Source organism: Oreochromis niloticus, linkage group LG3, assembly GCF_001858045.2.
Source record: "Oreochromis niloticus isolate F11D_XX linkage group LG3, O_niloticus_UMD_NMBU, whole genome shotgun sequence".
Lineage (NCBI taxonomy): Eukaryota > Metazoa > Chordata > Actinopteri > Cichliformes > Cichlidae > Oreochromis > Oreochromis niloticus.
Genome location: NC_031967.2, coordinates 66235890 through 66242563, shown reverse-complemented (window position 1 = coordinate 66242563; position 6674 = coordinate 66235890). Strand labels below are relative to the sequence as shown.

The following is a 6674-nucleotide window of genomic DNA, read 5'->3' as shown; positions in this document are numbered from 1 at the left end:
CTTTGACACTGTCTCCCTGCCCTGCTCTCTGGGCTCTTATTTTGAAGGCCTGTATCTTCTCTGAATATCATCCACTTGTCAGTCTTTGTCTCCACATGTGTCTCAGCATCACGTGTCCAGATGTGTCTGTGTTTGTCTCCAGCTGTTCTAACAAACGTCACAGGTCTCTGTGACAGAGCGGAGAGGATGGGCTGTTTTATCATCGACCATAAAAATCCACTTTTGTCCTTTTCCTGTTTGTATGCACAGCACTCTGATCCAAACACCTTCATCCTTTCTCCCCAGTATATGGAGGACCACAAGAGACACGCGCATCGAAATAAAAAATTCTGTGCTTAATTAATGAATTGTAGAATAAAATCTGGATTTGTAAATTCATTTTTGAATTCCAGTTTAATAAACTGATTTTTAAAATGCTTTTTAAGTCTTCATTTCAAAAAACATTTTCGAATTCCACTTTATTAAACTTCATTTCAAAAACCTTTTTCGAATTGCACCTTAATAAACTGCATTTCAAAATCCATTTCCCATTCCTGTTCGCTCAGGGATTAACATGTGGATTAGCAGTTGGATTAGCAGTTGGATTAACAACTTCATTTTAAAAATCCTGCTGCTATTCAAATTAGCCACACCGTGGGATGTAAGGAGCTCTCTGATTGGTTGGTCAGACACAGGCTGTCTGCCAGCCTGGATTTTTCTAGCTCATAGCTTCGCCCTGCTACGAAGCGTGTGTGCTTGTACAAAGGCCGTTCAGCCTCGGGATTTACACTCGGCTCGACACGGATATGTGAAGAATGAAGGGACCCTGCTGCGAAATGGAGAGCCCAACCTCTGACTGAGTGCCTGTTTACTCAGTCTGACCACCTGTTGAAGGTAACGTGCTAACGTGGCTAACGCTAGCATCACCTCACGTAGCCCCGTTATTTTAAGGTCATCTTAGTTTATGAAAGTTTTATGTCGCAGCTGTACGAGCTAGCTACGTGTTTTGTAAGCTGCTGTGCTCTTCACAAATAAAGCTGGAAGCAGCTCAGACTGTTAGAACCAGCACTGAGGCCTGTTACATTTATACAGTGTTAGAGAAAGGACTGCAACCTACAGCCTTTAAACTAGCGATTAAAATGCTGATAGTAAACTCGTCAGTCCAGATGTTACCACATTACTCTATGGTACTTAGAGTTAAAACAACTGAGACAGGCTGATTAAAATAACAGCTGTCAGTTCTCTCATTCCTTATATCAAGACTGGAGATCACACTACTGATTGTGTGGATGCTTTAAGGCATCCACACTATTGTTTTCCTGTTTCTCTTTAAACTTTATTATTACAGTATTGTTGTTGTAATCTTTATTAGTGTGAATGCTTGTAAAAGCATTCACAGTATTGTTCTTCTAATCTTTATTCTATTTTATTAGTGTGAATGCTTGTAAAAGCATTCACAGTATTGTTCTTCTAATCTTTATTATTCTATTTTATTAGTGTGAATGCTTGTAAAAGCATTCACAGTATTGTTGTTGTAATCTTTATTATTATTTTTATATCATCTTCCGTACGTTTTTTGAAGTCCTACTCCTTCAAAACCGTTCAACTTAGAAAAACCATTCAAACACCGTTAGATTCCTCTTGTTTTGGACACGACTGCTTCTATTTTTCTCATTTTTAACATTTATATTTTTAATTTTATTCAACTTTTTTCAACAAAAATTTCCCATGTATTTCAATGGGGAGACCCTTCAAATCCTCATTCAACTTACTCATTTTTAAACTCCTACTACTTCCACATACGTTGACATAGAGCCACCATTCAAACTTTAAAACGAAGACAAGACATTCAACTATTCAACTTGTATTTATCTTTTCAATATCTATTATACTTTATCTTCAGTTCCAGTTTAGTTTCATGATGATTTTTCAGCCGTTTCAGAGTTTATAATGGGTGTGTATGGGACGGAATGTTGGGGCTAGAGTGAGACAGCTCAACTGCCAGAGTGAGAGGAGCGAAAAAATTAATCTTAAAATATTTTTTAAAACTGCTGCTGTGTCCGCAGCGTTTGCTCTACAGGTCTGATTTTACCCTCAAAACGTAGCCATCGCTGTCCTCTTTCATCCAATGTGTTCACTATTGTACTAGGTGTTATGGTTCTTTCATAAATGTCACCAAAGCACAGCCTCCTCCCTCCAACTCCTCCATAGACTCTAATGTTAAAATGGCTCAGAAGGTTCGTTTGAAAATCAGAAGAGCATGGTGTTTTTACACTGTCACCACGTCCATATAATAAACTCCACAGGCATGAAAACTGAGAATTAGGTAGACTGGACATTGCTGCTGCTCACGGTGAAAGAATTTCGTCAATAGGACCTGTACTTTTCATTTGGGAGCGATTTGTTTCGGGCTGACTTTTCTGTTCATTTTAAGCAGCAAAAGTGAGGTGCATGTCTGTGTGCGTGTGTATGGAGCCATTGGGTGCAGTCACTATAGCAACCAGGCTCACTCCTGCCTGCCTAACGAGCTCTGTCTCTCACTCTGCCAAGATTCATCTTAAATACTTCTCTTTAAACTGCTGCTGTGTCCACAGTGTTTGCTCTACAGCCATCATTTTACCCTCAAAACGAAGCTATCGTTGTTCTCTTTCCAACAGCATGTCTTTCAAAGCTCAGAGATGTAAACCTTTAAAAGTGTGTGGATCCAAGTGGAGGGATTACACTTTAGTCATTCAGTGATTCAAAGAATATGAACTTTTAATATTCATTCAGATGTTTTCTGACTCTAAATTTTCTGTTCTCATTTCTTATGTTTTTCTAATTTGCAATTAAAATATTTTCAGCTTTTTTCCAACTTCTTCTCTGTGGTTGTCAGCTTTTAGCAGTTCAGCACTTTTGTTTTCAAGTGCAAATTTCTGTATTTTTCATCTCTTTTAACATTTTTAACTTAAAATTCAACAATTAATTCATTTCAGTGCATACATTCAGATTCAAGCATTCACACTGCAGTTTCTTCAGAAAATGCACTTTCTAGTTAGTGTGAATGCTTGTAAAAGCATTCACAGTATTGTTCTTCTAATCTTTATTCTTCTATTTTATTATCTATTCCGTACGTTTTTTGTACTCTATCTCCTTCAAAACCGTTCAACTTAGAAAAACCATTCAAACACTGTTAGATTCCTCTTCTTTTGGACATGACTGCTTGTATTTTTCTCATTTTTAACATTTATATTTTTAAAATTATTCAACTTTTTTGAACAAAAATTTCCCATGCATTTCAATGGGGAGACCCTTCAAATCCTCATTCAACTTACTCCTCTTTAAACTGTATCTACTTCCACATACGTTGACATAGAGCCACCATTCAAACTTTAAAATGAAGACAAGACATTCAACTACTCAACTTGTATTTATCTTTTCAATATCTATTATACTTTTTCTTCAGTTCCAGTTTAAGTTTCATGATGTTTTTTCAGCCGTTTCAGAGTTTATAATGGGTGTGTATGGGACGGAATGTTGCCGCTAGAGTGAGACAGCTCAACTGCTAGAGTGAGAGGAGCAAAAAAATTAATCTTAAAATCTTTTTTTAAACTGCTGCATGTCTGTGTGTGCTTGTATGCTGCCATTGGGTGCAGTCACTATAGCAACCAGGCCCACACCTGCCTGCTTAACGAGCTCTCACTCTACCAAGGTTAAACCTAAAAATGTCTGTTACATCTAAGCAGTTGTAGTAAGATTAACTTTTTCAATAGGTACAATAAGACAGGTTTGACAGCGTTTTGTCACAGATTAACAGTATGTCAGTAGTTATCATAGGCCAACTTAATAGAGCAGTCTCATTGCCCTGTTAAATCCAAGCTGATTGTGTATTGGTGGACTTGTCTTCTCCACACATGTTTTTTTAGATCTGGGCAGTTGGAGTCAGTTGATGACTTCAAAATAATCTTTTCTGACTGGATAATTAAAGCTCACAGCATCTACCTGTCTGTCGTGGATTTTCCCACATTTTAAATAATCTAATCTCATTTAATGTCTCTGTTTTTAGTCTGTATACTTTATCTCCCCACGAATACACTCAAAGTAGTCTTAATATAAAACCCATAAAACAGTTCAAGATGACATACTTTTTATTTGCTCGTTTAATGCCAGTTGCCCTCTTTCTCTGTATGTCACTCATTCGCTTAGACTCAGGAAAAAGTACCAATTTTTATGCTGATGAGTCTTGTGTATCTTTTTTTCTCTGTCTCTCTATGACAGAGAAATGTATATGCTCAATATTGCTGTTCAAACTGATGCTGAAATTTCCAAGCACCACCTGAACGCCTCATCGGTCTTTAACTAATCACTGCACCAACCAGTGTTGCCAACTTAGCGACTTTGTCGCTATATTTAGCGAGTTTTCAGACCCCCTAGCGACTTTTTTTCTTAAAAAAGTCGCTAAAAAAAGACGTGAAAGCGCGTATTGCTTTTACTCTGAACAAGCAGCGGGTGCTGTAACACAGTCAGTTCTTCTTTTACTCTTTTACTCTTATGCTGTTTTGTGGATCACAAGGTTTAAAACTACTTATAAACACACACACACAAAGTAACTCCACCAGAGTGCCTATTTCGGGTCACTTTTGCCGGTCCAAGCCCGGGTAAAGGAGCAGGGTTGGAATTGTGACATTAAAAAAAACAATAATTGCTGAAAGAAATTTAATTTGTAGTTCTAAATAAACTCTAAATGCATTTAGGACGTTTTTTACTCACTTTATGTCTCTTCCACGATGTTATTTCTCTCTCCAACAACATAGGTTACAATTACATTAGCATGACCAATTATGCAAATTAGGTGATGACGTCATTTAGCGACTTCTAGCGACTTTTAGGACAACCAATAGCGATTTTCCTTACTGAGGAGTTGGCAACACTGGCACCAACTGTCCTCATTCCGCTTTGCTCTCTGCTGTGGTAAGTACAATACACTCAGTACAGCACTGTTTTATTTTTATGATGGTAAAAATACATGTTTGACATTTAAACTCACATATCAAGTCTTTTTAAAGTTCAACAGAGTTCAAAGAATAAAGAAAGCAAAAAAAGAATAACCTTCGCTATCATTTATATAGGTTTATGACTTTTGCTGTTAGCAGCAGTGCTAACGCTAGCTTCAATGCTAATACTAGCCTTAGCAGTTGTAAACTGACAGAAAGAATATTCCTGTGATATTTATTGGCGGTCAGTGAGACAAAAGTAAAAAAAATGAGCTTTATTATTGCCATTGTGGCTCAGTTTTAACAGTAAGAGTGCTTTATGACTTTTGCTGTTAGCAGCAGTGCTAACGCTAGCTTCGATGCTAATGCTAGCAACAATGCTAACGCTAGCTATAGTGCTAACACTAGCCTTAGCAGTTGTTAACTGACAAAAAGAATATTTCTGTGATATTCCTTTGATAGTTATTGGCGGTCAGTGAGACAAAAGTAACAAATGAGCTTTATTATTGCCATTGTGGCTCAGTTTTAACAGTAAGAGTGCTAGCGCTAGCAGCAGTGCTAATACTAACTGAAGTGCTAATGCTAGCAGGAATGCTAGCGCTAGCAGCAATGCTAAGGCTAGTAACAGTCTAACAGTAGCCTTACATGAGTGGAAATACTGTATCAGCTGGTGTGCTAAATTACTCTCTAATTACCCTGCTGACTATAAGTTCTGTGTATCATGTCGTGTGGCCTTTGTATTTCTGTTAGTTTGATAACACTGTACAGACAACTAACACATTATTTTTTGTCTTACACTTTCAGGAACTTGACTCACATCTGTGCTTTGCCTGGTAGGTGTGCACATACTGTAAGATAAGTAGACCAAAAAAAAAAATAATCTGACTAATATAAGCTGTAAAGTGATGGGTTCAAACTTTGTGCTAGACCTTTTAAACACAATTTTATAATAAATACACATAAGTGCAGCTTAACAATTGGGCTAAAATATTTTTTTCGTACATTTTTGTAGTCACATTACATGTGATTAGTTAATGATTCACTCAATCATATTTGTATTTAAAAATATTATTGCTGAATTTAATTAAATATTTTTGCATATGGCAGCCGACAACAGTTTAGCTTGAATATTTGTTTTGTTCTTTTTCAGTAGTCACAATTAGTTCATACAATTACCATGTGATATCATTTTAATAAAATTATTATTTTTTTCTTCTTTTTTGTTCACAGTGTGCAGAAGAAGAACAAGGACCAGATCTCCAGTCTTCTCTCTCACATCCCAACCCCCCAACCCCTCTATCCTCTGTCCTACTCCACCTGTTGTCTCTGCCTTCTTTCCATCTGTATTTCACCCTGTGGTTTGTGAGAAATTTTGCCAAACCAACAATCTTATTGCGGTTTGATTTCAAAGCCGTGTCTCTCCTGCTCTGTCTGTTCGCTCTGCTAAATTTTCTCTCTACCTGTTTTTCACTCTTTGGCTTGCTGCTGAAAAATGCACAAGCCAATAAAGCAATAAAGAGTGCATATTTTGCCTCAACCTATAAACAAACTGAACAAACAAAGAAAACTCTGCAGTTTGATTTCCAAGCCGTGTCTCTCCTGCTCTGCCTGTTCTCTCTGCTAAATTTTCTCTCTACCTGTTTTTCACTCTTGGCTTGCTGCTGAAAAATGCCAAGCCATTAAAGCAATAAAGAGTGCATATATTGCCTCTAGCATATATTG

The 6674-nt window shown here is 37.2% G+C and overlaps 1 long non-coding RNA gene across 1 annotated transcript; it reads left to right on the top strand.

The window, feature by feature from the left end:
- The first annotated feature begins 4888 nt into the window (after positions 1–4888).
- LOC102082637 (uncharacterized) lies at positions 4889–6449 on the top strand. The gene is made up of 3 exons (XR_002059819.2): positions 4889–4929; positions 5757–5785; positions 6183–6449. It is a non-coding gene; the product is annotated as an uncharacterized LOC102082637 (long non-coding RNA).
- Positions 6450–6674: the final 225 nt, after the last annotated feature.